This window comes from Balaenoptera acutorostrata, chromosome 3 (genome assembly GCF_949987535.1).
Source record: "Balaenoptera acutorostrata chromosome 3, mBalAcu1.1, whole genome shotgun sequence".
Lineage (NCBI taxonomy): Eukaryota > Metazoa > Chordata > Mammalia > Artiodactyla > Balaenopteridae > Balaenoptera > Balaenoptera acutorostrata.
This window is the reverse complement of record NC_080066.1, coordinates 114,300,263-114,312,953: the sequence shown is the minus strand read 5'-3', so window position 1 is coordinate 114,312,953 and position 12,691 is coordinate 114,300,263. Positions and strand designations below refer to the sequence as shown.

General features: G+C 37.7%; 1 protein-coding gene and 1 pseudogene across 8 annotated transcripts in view; both read right to left on the bottom strand.

Moving 5' to 3' along the window:
* The window catches only part of AKAP6 (A-kinase anchoring protein 6), a 583,878-nt gene that overhangs the window by 567,336 nt on the left and 3,851 nt on the right, over positions 1–12,691 (bottom strand). Inside the window, exon 2 of one of the 8 annotated variants that reach the window (XM_057542788.1) lies at positions 4,339–4,525. The exons of the other annotated variants lie outside the window; for them this stretch is intronic. The gene's annotated coding sequence lies outside the window, so the exon portion shown is untranslated. The remainder of the gene's footprint in view (positions 1–4,338; positions 4,526–12,691) is intronic. 8 annotated transcript variants of the gene reach the window in all.
* On the bottom strand, positions 9,196–9,897 carry LOC103000834 (zinc finger MYM-type protein 2-like; annotated as a pseudogene).

Here is a 12,691-nt window from a genome sequence, read left to right as displayed (position 1 = left end):
TATATTTAATCCTTAACCATAAAAATAATAACTATTTGGGGGTTTTTTTTAGGTTTAAATAAAACCCTAGACAGCAGTATGAAGAAAGATATGTGGAGTGTAGGTACAGGGGGAAGAGAGGAGCAAAGAAGTTATTTTCTTATCCAGAAGAGAAGAGATATACTGAATAAACATAGGCTTTATAGAAATTGTTAAAATTATGTATATATGTTAAAACTGTAAGGACAACCACTAAAATAAAAGTAATGCATCATATATATTGCAAGCAACAAAGGGAATAAAGGAAAATAGAAAAAAAAAATCAACCACACAGAAAGCAGAAAAGAAAAAAAGAAAGCGGCAAAGAAAAAGGGTAGCTGCAGCAGAAGTGTCCAGATGTCTGCCAAAGATCTGTGATCCTCTACCATAGTGAGGACTGCTGCTGGGAAGTGGCTGTCAGGCCAAGAACTACATTTCCCAGGCCCCTCTTGCTTCTACGTAGGACCATATGACTAGCCCTCATCAACAAAATGTGAGCAGTAGTGATATAAATAACTTTCAGGTTGATGTGGTTAAGAAGCAGCCTAACCCTTTCTTTCCCTTTCTATGGTGATCTTGGAACCTACATGTTGGGAGTGGCAGCACCGCAAGATGGAAGAAACCTCGATTCCTGAATGACTGTGTGGGGGAGACCATACCCTCTGTGCCACTGACTGGATTTTTACATAACAAAATATATACTTCTATTATGTTAAGCCACTGAGGTTTCCAGGTTCATCTGTAACCTCAGCTGGCACTACCCTAAGTCATACAGATGGTAAACAGAAAACATAAAATAATTTGACAGAAATAATGTAGGTATATTATCAATCACAAAAATGTAAATGGACTAAGCCCAGGGGTTGGCAAACTACACCTGGCAGGCCAAATCTGGCCCTGTGCATTGATTTATGTATTGTCAGTGGCTATTTCTGAGTAGTTACGGCAGAGACTATATGGGTCACAGAGCCAAAAATATTTACTGTCTGGTCCTTTATAGGAAAAGATGGCTGAACTCTGAATTAAACCCATTTATTAAAAAATAGGATGAGAGCAAGTCAATTTTTAAAGATTCAAATAACGCTATTTACCAGAAAACATACTTTTTACAAATCTCACCAAAGGTTTGCAGATAAGGAAATGGATAAAGATATGTCAAGCAAATACTAACCAAAAGAAAGAATACATAGCAATATTAATATCAGACAATATAAAAGGTAATGCATCAATACTAACAGGGATAAACTAGTATACTACGTAAGGAGAAAAAGAAAACACCCCAGGAAGATGAAACAATCTTGAACTTGTAAGCACCTAAATATATAAAGCAAAAGTGATAGAACTACAATGAAAACTTCTTCACAACTATAAATTCAGAGGCAAATTTCACCACACATCTTTCAGAAACTGATAAATCAAGCCAATAAATTTTAGTTATATTAAAGAAGGAGCAATTAGGAGATCTGAAAGCTGTGACTCCCAATGCAGAATGGGTGGGGGTTTCAGAACCACCTGAGGAACTTTTTCAAATAATACGTTACCCAGAGAGGAGAAAAGGAGAGATCTTCTGAGAACTAATTCAGTACACCTCTGTTACTGTCATAAAGAGGGGGACCGCTTAGGGATGTTATGTTGTGGTAAAAAAGAGGTTGAGAACTGTTAAGTCTTTCTGAAGGTGGTGGACAGTGGCCAACCTCAATGATAAGTGCCCTGAAAAGACACATTTGTGATTTATCAAGTACTTAAACCGTTTCCAACATAAGCTTCTGCATGGGTACCAGAGACATCAAAGCACTGGATTAAGAACAAAAAAACCTGTTATGAGAGTGACCAGCTACCTCTCCTGATTTTCTGAGTACTTGTTTCTAATTTTCAAAACATGTCAGAGCTTTGTCTTAGTAGATTCAGTTTAACCAAATATACAGCTGCTCAGAACAGAAAATAGTTTTTGAGGTGTACAAAACAATCTATATATTGACTTAAAATCTTGGCTGAACAGCTTTAGGAAAATTTTACCAATAGACAACCTATTAAAAGGTAATCTACTCCCTCTAAAAGTTCAAAGTTCACTGCACAAGAGAAATTCATTTAATCTAAGGAAACCACAAAAATGAAATTTAACTCTGCCGTAAAATAGAGGAATGTAACGTTCTCATTCAAGCAGTCCACCAGTCCACTCGGTTTCCTCTCTAGACCTCGCCTATGGGAAGGAATTTATAATAATGTAGTCAGTATATCAAAATTCCTCTCCAACAAATAAATTCTATGTCCATGGAAGTTTGCAATGAATATATTTTGAGACTACACATTCAAAGGCAAGAGAAAAGAAATTGTGTCTAAATAATGGACTGAGGCACTAGTTCAGAAAATAAAAATACATAATTTCGGAGTAATGAGGAAAACATAAAATACTAGGGAGAGAAGTTCAGTTCTGACATGGCAAACAGGGAATACTACTTATTCTTGAATAGCTAAGTGACATAGTGAAAACGTGAAAGAAGGATTAGAGCAGAAAGAGAGAGGCTAGAAGACCTGGATAGTCCATGCGTGAGTTGATGAGGATGGGGATTTAGAGGAGTGGCCCTAAGAATGAGATTTAATGTGAATGAAGACTGGGGAGGAGGAGCCAACCAGACAGGGAACGACTGGAAGATTGAGAAAAAAAGGAAAGAGAAGGAGGAGGAGGAAAGAAGATGGAAGAACAAAGACTACACTGATTACATTTACAAAACTGGTGCAGGCATGACGACAGGCAAGAGAAACCTGTATCTATTCGTGGAGGTTACTTTTAGGCTCATTAAATTTAAGATGAAAGATAAAGATCTAAGATAAAAATCAGGCCAGCATTTGAATACAGTGACACTCAAACAGTAGCCCTTAGAGCCCTGCTTCAGAATCCCCTGTATGCCTATTAAAATGCAGATTTCAGGGCTCCCCTCCAGACCTACTGAACCACAATCCCAGGAATCGGGATTAAATGAATTTAGAGGAGGGAGGTACTGAGGGCATTGGAGTGTCCCCCATTGAACCAGAGATAAGATATGTATAGACCAAACTCCAAGTGGCTGAGCTTACCCAAAGTTATTGAATAGGAAAGCAGGATCCAAGCACTAAAGCATAGGGGGAAGGGGGCAGGGGGGGTCTCAACAGTTATGGGTCACAAAGAGTAGCCAACGAAGGATACAGAAAGAAAGAAGCTTGTGAGCTTAGCAGGAACCAGAATTATACATTATCACAAGGATGAGGGAGTTTGTGGAGAAAGGTCTATTGGGTGCTTGGATGGTTTTTTTCCCTCTGAAGTCCTAGATAATTACATTGGGACTCTTATAGATGACCAAGAATACAGCTTGAGCCTGCTGATAGCATCCTAGACAGTAAGAAAAACCAATAGGCTAATAGTAGGTACACAGTAGATACAAGTAGTAGGACTTTTAAGTCTTAACTTCCCCAAGGTAAGAAAAGATCTTATGTCTCTCATTTTCATCATGTATTTAACAATAACTTATGGGTTTAAAAAAATGATTAAGAATTGTTTACACAGGTGTCTAATATTTTAAGCTTTGGAAGAAAAAAGGTGATTGGCCCCAAGTGTGCTTTTCCTCCCAGTTACAGTATTTCCTTTCCAGTGTTTTTAAATTGTCCTAGTTTCCAAGGTAACAGCCAATGGATATTGGGTTGTGTTCCTCCCAGTTTAAGAGTTGCAGGCAGGTGCCGTTCAGGATGTAGTGAAGGCCTCTGATCCAAATACCCAAATGCTCTTCTTGAATTAATGAGCAAAAAATATTCAATCACCGCAAATCTTAAAGTTGAAAAAGCTTCTCATGGCAACGACAGAAATTTACACACCTGCAGAGCTTTGCAATGCACAGGGCACTTCCCCAAGCATTTCTCATAGATTCTTCCATCAACCCCCAGAGGCGAGCAGAGCAGACACTATTATTTTCTCCCTTCACAGGAAGGTGTATGTCCAAGGGATGGAGCTGGGATTTGAACTCTGACCATCAGGCTCAGGGATCTTTTTATGATACACGAAACACACAATTAATTTTAAAAGGTTTTTTTTCTCTTCAGAAGTAAATATGAGAGGAATACTTGACTGATGTTTTATCTGCAGTTTACATTATCAAATATTTCAATCAGGGTAGGCTCAGTTTTCCTGGTGAATTTGAAGCCTAAATTTCCTGGGAAAACAAAACCCTTCAGCTGCGTGAAGGAACAGAGTCGGTGGGGGAAGTGAAACCACAGTGTGGCTAAGGAGATGTGAAATGTAAATGCTTTATACAGTTGGGGTCTTGGTATAAGAACCAAACTCCTACTCACCCTACAATCCAGGGATATATAGAGCCACTCCTGGAAGCAGTGAGGCTGGCCCAAAAGTCCATCTTACATGAGGGCCTGAATGGCCTCCTGAAGGAGTGACTGGAGGCACATAATACAGGCCCAGGGTGTCGGGGGCAGAGTCTGGGTGTCTGTCATTCTGGAATCACCATTCTGGAATGATTCGGGACTAAAGATACAAAGAGCAAATTAAAACAAAGAATTATCTTACTAACGTCTCCCTGAGACCCTAAGAACCCAAAGCAACACAGTTTTGTGGCACTAGTTGTGCTGAAGGGCAGTGTGAGAGCACACTGGAGTGTAGAAGTTATTTCTGAAATAGCCCCTGTATGAGCAGAGGCCTTCTTACCATGGAGTAAATGGGATAGAGTCATGGGAATATTATCTGCTCATAGCTGTTGCAGCTTTTTTATACATTAATTCATTCAGAAAGTATTTATTGAGGTCAGACTTTGTGACAGGTAGTTGGGATACAGCAGGGAGCAAAACAAATGAAGTCCTACTCTTTGGAAGTTTTATTCTAGTGGGGGAAGATAGAAAAAAACAAACAAATAAATTGTGTGATGGACACAGATGCCATGGAAAAAACTGAAGCAGGATACAGGGGATGTGGCTTTCACAAAACACAAGTTGTGTGTCCATTTTAAATGTTTCTATAAATCAACAAAAATCCACTAGATTAATTTTACTAGTTGTGATCACTGAGGAACATTTCACAATGATAACAGGATCAATTCCTCAAGAAGACATAGCAATCCTAAATGTGTATATAGCTAACAACAACATTTGCTTCAAAATATATGAAGCAAAAACTGTTGGAACTAAAAGACCAAATAGAAAACTCCATAATTATAGCTAGAGACCTCAACAGTCCTCACTCAATAACTGATGGAAGAAGTACAAAAAATCAGTAAGGATATATATGATTCTTTTTTTATAAAGCATTTTTTAAATTAATTCATTAATTTATTTATTTATTTATTTTTGGCCGCATTGGGTCTTCGTTGCTGTACGCAGGCTTTCTCTAGTTGTGGTGAGTGGGGGCTACTCTTTGTTGTGGTGTGCGGGCTTCTCATTGCGGTGGCTTCTCTTGTTGCACAGCACGGGCTCTAGACGCATGGGCTTCAGTAGTTGTGGCATGTGGGCTCAGTAGTTGTGGCACACAGGCTTAGTTGCTCCTCGGCATGTGGGATCTTCCTGGATCGGGGCTCAAAACCATGTCCCCTGCATTGGCAGGCAGATTCTTAACCACTGCGCCACCAGGGAAGTCCCAAGGATATACATGATTTGAACAACATTATCAACTAACTTGACCTATTAACATTTATAGAACACTCCAGCCAAACTGCACATTGTTTTTCTGCCCACATGGAACATTCACTAGGCATAGAACCTGGGCTGTAGAACAAGTCTCAATAAATTTAAAATAACTGAAACCATACCTCAAGGGAGTTAAATTAAAAAATAATACAGGGCTTCCCTGGTGGCGCAGTGGTTGAGAATCTGCCTGCTAATGCAGGGGACACGGGTTCGCGCCCTGGTCTGGGAAGATCCCACATGCCGCGCAGCAACTAGGCCCATGAGCCACAACTACTGAGCCTGCGCGTCTGGAGCCTGTGCTCCGCAACAAGAGAGGCCACGATAGTGAGAGGCCCGCGCACGCGATGAAGATTGGCCCCCACTTGCCGCAACTAGAGAAAGCCCTAGCACAGAAACGAAGACCCAACATAGCAATCAATCAATCAATCTTTAAAAAAAAAAAAAATTAAAAAAGAAAAATAATAACAATACAAAGATTTCTAGAAAACCCCCCAAATATTTGGAAACTAAAAGTAAGCATCTAAATGATCCATGTGACAAAGAAAAAAAAGATAAAAAGTAAAGTAAATATTTTTAACTAAATGAAAATATAAACACAGCACATTAAAATGTGTGGGGTAAACATACTCTTGGATTGGAAGAATTAATATTGCTATAATGGCCATACTACCCAAAGCAACCTACAGATTTAATGTGATCCCTATCAAATTACACATGACATTTTTCATAGAACTAGAACAAATAATCTTAAAATTTATATGGAACCATAAAAGACCCAGAATTGCCAAAGCGATCCTTGAGGGAAAAGAACAAAGCAGAAGGCAAAACCCTCCCAGACTTTAGACAATACTAGAAAGCTACAGTAATCAAAACAGTGTGGTATCAATGGAACAGAATAGAGAGCCCAGAAATAAATCCAGACACCCATGGTCAATTAATCTTCAACAAAGGAGGCAAGAATATACAATGGGGAAAAGACAGTCTCTTCAGCAAGTGGTGTTGGAAAAGTTGGACAGCCACATGTAAATCAATGAAGTTAGGACACTCCCATCATACAAAAAAATGAACTCAAAATGGCTTAAAGACTTAAATATGACATGACACCATATGTCACCATAAGACACTGTATGTGTCTTATAGACACAAAACTATAATTCAAAAAGATAAATGCACCTAGAAGAAAACATAGGCAAAACATTCTCTGACATAAATCGTAGCAATGTTTTCTCAGGTCAGTCTCCCAAAGCAACAGAAATAAAAGCGAAAAAAAACAACTGGGACCTAATCAAACTTACAAGCTCTTGCACAGCAAAGGAAACCATAAACAAAATGAAAAGACAACCTACAGAATGGAAGAAAAGATCTGCAAACAATGCAACTGATAGGGCTTAATTTCCAAAATATACAAACGGCTCAAACAACTCAGTAACAAAAAAACAAACAACCCAATCGAAAAATGGGCAGAAGACCAAGATAGACACTGTTTCAAAGAATACATACAGATGGCCAAGAGGTACATGAAAAGATGTTCATCATCACTAATTATTAGAGAAATGCAAATTAAAACTACAGTGAGGTATCACCTCACACCAATCAGAATGGCCATCATCAAAAAGTCTACAAATAATAAATGGTGGAGAGGGTGTGGAGAAAAGGGAACCCTCTTACACTGTTAGTGGAATGTAAATTGATGCAGCCATTATGGAAAACAGTATGGAGGTTCCTCAAAAAGCTAAAAATAGAGTTGCCATATGATCCAGCAATCCCACTCCTGGGCATATACCCAGATAAAACTATAATTCAAAAAGATAAATGCACCACTATGTTCACAGAAACACTATTTACAATAGCCAACACACAGAAACAACCTAAATGTCCATCGACAGATGAATGGATAAAGATGTGGTGTATATATACAATGGGCTATTAGCCATAAAAAAGAATGAAATAATGCCATCTTCAGCAACATGGATGGACCTAGAGATTATCATACTAAGCGAAGTAAGTCAGAAAGAGAAAGACAAATAGCATATGTTATCACTTATATGTAGAATCTAAAATACAACACAAATGAACAAATCTATGAAACAAAACAGACCCACAGCCAAAGAGAACAGACTTATGGTTCCCAGGGGGGAGCGGGGTGGGGAAGGGAAGGATTGGGAGTTTGGGATTAGCAGATGCAAACTACTATATATAGTATGGATAAACAATAACTTGTATGGATTACAATAACTTGCATGGATTATCCATACACTTGTATAGTGTATGGATATACACTACTGTATAATGCAGGGAACTATATATAATACCCTGTGATAAACCATAATGGAGAAGAATATGAAAAAGAATATATATGTGTATAACTGAGTCACTTTGCTGTACGGCAGAAATTAACACAACATCGTAAATCAACTATACTTAAATAAAATTTTTAAAAATTTTTTAAAGAATGTGTGGGGTACAGCTACAGCAGCTAAAATTGCCTAGAAGCAAATTTAAATGCTTCTATTAGAAAAGAAGGTCTAAAATTAATAATCCAAATTTCCACTATAAGAAACAAGACAAAGAAGTGTATATTAAAGCTAAAGTAAATATAAGGAAGGAAATAAAGAGTAGAAATTAACATAGAAATGAACAAGCAATAGAAAAAAAATGAAACCAAAACTGGTGGGAGTTTTTGGCAAAATACAACAAAATTAATAAAATTCTAGCCAGACAAATCAAGAAAATAGGAGAGAAAACACAAGTTACCAACATCAGGAACAAAAGAGGAGACCTCATTACAGACACTAGAGAGATTAAAAGAAAAACAAGGTAATATTATGAAAAACTTCATGCTGCTGCTTTAGGACAAACTAGTCTTTTCCTGAAAACACAGAAGCATGTACACAGTTATAATTCTCTGAAACTACTGCTTCTCAGTGTAGTCTCAACCATTTATAATAATTATAACTTTTAACCAAAATAACTTCTATTTTGCATAGAAGACTGGGGGCGTGGATAATGTGAACTGTCACACCCCAGCATTTTATCAGACTAGCAGAGCTCATGAATTCACATAACACAACTTTCTACAGTCACTAATATTCCATATACAACTTCTCAAAATGGTAGAAATGAACGTGTTCATTAACATGAACCAAAGATATAGTTTTTCTGTAGTATATAAAAATAAGAAGCTAAGGTATATAAAATTTAAATTATGCTTAATAATTAATACTTTAGTGTTCGATCTTACTTGCAAATGATCTAGGTATCCAATGATTTTCCATTAATTAACCCAATCTAATGCCAATCCAAGATTTAACTTACCTAGATCTTGGAAATTTATCTTTAAGCTGATATAATTACTAATTAAACAAAGTACATCAGAATAAGGATTTAATTTGGTCAAACACAAATTTATATTTTTCATAAGCAAAGCATTAAATGGAAGTAATGATAGCTTACTTGACCTGTAAACATGTATAAGTTTAGAAAAAACATACCCAAGTATAAAAAAAATGTACACTTGCATTACATGTAATATTGATAAATCAGAGAAGACACAGCTATTTTTATTAATCTATCCCTTCTTTTTTTGCAGTTTGCGCAAGAGACTTTAACTGGTTTAGTGGGCAGAAGACTGGAAAATCTGTTTAGGAAGCAAGGCTACTGGTGATACAGACTCTACCCCTGGCTGATTCTGATTACAGGGAAATGATGCTGACTGGGAGATCCAAGAATCAGGATTATGATGAGTTGCAGAATCTACATTTTGAAATAGTCTCCTGCCACATTCATTCTACCAGGATTAAAAGGTCCTACTGCAGTCTTGGTCTTCTTGAAATACCGGAAGTGGAGAAATCCACATCATGGGTTCTAGTTTTAGTTTCAGGAGGTCTCCATTCAATAAAATTGGAGGAATTTTTCTCTCTCCCTTGATTTGTTTCCATGTCCTCTTCACCACCAGTGACAATTGTCTCACACTTCCCTTCTGAGAAGCCAATTCTTCTGAGGAAGGAAGAATTTTGGAATCATTTCATTGTAGCTCCTAATTTTTTGATGATATAAATGTTATGGTTCTTTGATCAGCTGCCACTCGTGCAGAAGGTTGGGAGGCTGTACAGGTTCGATAAAAACATCATCATCATTATCTTCCACTGATGAGTTCTGAAATTTATTAGACCTAGAAAGTAAAGGATTAGGTGGACCACTAAATGAGTTTCCTACATTCATGAGACTAGACACAGATATTTAATGAATGAATATGCGAATGGTCCTCACTGACTCAGCCCACCTGGGAAACTGCTCATTTCCCTCCCTAATTAATCAGTGGCCTCTGCTTTCCCAGGACATCCCCTTAGAACACTCCACACAGGCAACCACAGGTTCCAGATACTTGGCTGCTCTTATGGAAAGTTCCCTCCTCTATTCTGGACCCACATTCACAGTTATTTTTAACCCACAGATTGGGTTAAAAATAAACCCAAGCAATGATAACAGCTTCCTGCCTTAGCCCTCCTAGAAAGGGTATCACAGTTTAAAAAGGATGTTTTAGAATTTGAGTAAAAATGCAGTGCTCTAGTGACTAGAAGAACATTCAGCCATCAAGGCTGGGAAGAGTTCATCTGAGTCAGGCCTTCTGGATCATCTCATACACCCTCTACTCATCATGCCCTTCCACACCTCGGAGCTTTTATGCTGTGACTTCCCTTGGCTTCTCATCAACCCTGCCCACCTGGTGAAATGTCACCTCAAAAGTATCTTCTCTAGCTCTCCTGGTTAGCAACTCTCACCTGTTTCCATAGCAAGAGTTTATGACTGTGCTATGACCTATCATAATTATATATGTTGTCCTCTACTCTCCCATATGCATTAAGCCCAACAAGATGGGCAGGAATTTCTGAATTCAAGAATCGACTGGGAGAATAAGGAGGCAGGAGAGAATCAGAGAGATGGCAGCAGAAGGACTCAGATGGCATTGCTGGCTTTGAAGATGGAAGGGGCCACAGGCCATGAAATGCAGGTGACCTCTAGAAGCTGAAAAGGTGAAGAAACAGATTCTTCCCTAGAACTTCCAGAAAAGAAGTCAGCCCTGCCAACAGATTTAGCTCATTGAGATCCATGTCAGACTTCTGATGACCTCCAGAATTGTAGAATAATAAATCGGTTGTTTTAAACCAAAAAGAAAAAAAAAAAAAAAGAATGCACTGTTTTACTCTCCAGTTTATGTTGCTTATCTTGATTCTGACAAATCCTATTTTTTCAGGAGTTACCGGCAACATCCCCATGAAAGCATGAGGGCTTCTCAGGGAAGAATTACGGTCTAAGCCAGTGCTAAAAGCTGTGATTTCAGGTGGCTAGGGTCTCAGCACCACTCACCAGTCTTTTCACCCACAGTGCTCCTCTTTTCCCAAGTGCCCTATTGGATATCTTATTTAAATCAAACTTTCCCAAATTTTTGAGTACCAACTTTGGGATTTTTGCCATATCAAAGTAGCACCTGAGGTAATAGTAACTGAAGCCCTTTCTTCAAATTAACTTAATTTTTAAACAGCATTTTTGCTTTATAAGTAATATCCATAAAATATTAGGTTTGATGTGCTAATTGTTTTTTTCCAATACACATTTAAAACCAAAACTATTAAAATGAAAAAAAACCTTTGCATTAAAATAAACTCATAACTATTAAACTTTTAAAAACAACTCTGCCTATGTACCCACGAAAATCGCCTCCAAGTACATCAGTGACTTAGCTCCTTCACTTTGTGAAATACTTTCCTAAGCCTTTGCTACCCTCCCCAGGCCTTCTACCCAAACCTAGCCCTTCATCCTCAGCAGGCTGCCTCACCTCCTAGATTCTTAAAAAGAGAATCCATCAGACTTGAAATCCATCAAGCATCTCCCTGTATCTTCCCACTCCATACATACCCCTGAAAGCACACCTGTATCTGCTCTCATCTTTGTTTCTTCCTGCTCTGCTCTCAGGAGAGGAGCCTGACCTTCTTTCTGTTAAAGAAATGTCTGAAGCCCATCCTGATGCACTGCCTCAAGGATCTTACCATTAAAAAAGTCTAGTTTGCCAAGCATTTACCTAAATTATGTGCACTTGAATTCTTTAAATGATTCTGAGCTGATTTCTTTTAAAATAGTTTTAAAATCTGGCACATTTTAAATCTCAGAAATTCCATTTCCTTATTTTCTGAGAATTACAGGAATATTATATTTAAATAAGCACTTATTTATCTCATAAGTCAGTCAGAACAGGACTTCTTTAATTTAGGAAATTTTATAATCTAATAATACCATCTGGATTCAGGAAAGCGTTACACATCCATACAATGAGACATAAAGACCTTTCTGAATTATAGACATATAGACATACAGACACAGAGTTTATAGTTTCAATTTTAAAATTTCAGTCATGAGTCAAGAGTAAACACAAAAGCACAAAAAATTTACTGGTTCAGATATCAAAGAGCTGTTCTCCTTCTTGGTGGAATACAACATTCTTAACTTATTTGAGCCCAAATAAATGAATAAGCAAACAAACAAGACTAACAAACTAGTTTCTCTGTTGTCTCTCACCCAACAGAGAAAAGATCTCTACAAATCATTAATCCATTCACATGTTCTGGTCAGAACATAACACCAAATTCCTAATCGTTGCTACCAAGAGTGGGCAATGACATTGCTGTAAGCAAAACAAAGACAAACCACAAAATTAATAGAGAACAATATTAAAACTAGAAAAACAGAGAGTAAAGCGAAGTTGTTGTCATTTTGAGAGCCAAAAAAAAGATGTGTCTGGGCGTTAAGCAACCCATGAGCTGCATTTCTCTGGTCAGAACTATACCTAGTATTGTTAGGTGAATCCATTGGGCAACTCAGTAGAAGACCTCCAAACTGTTAAAAGACATTTGGAAAAAAAAAAGGTAAAAATCATGCCTCTCATACAGATATAATATGAACATGTGTTAAAGATTGTATTGAATGTATTAATCAATGAAGAAACAAGGTAGATATTGTA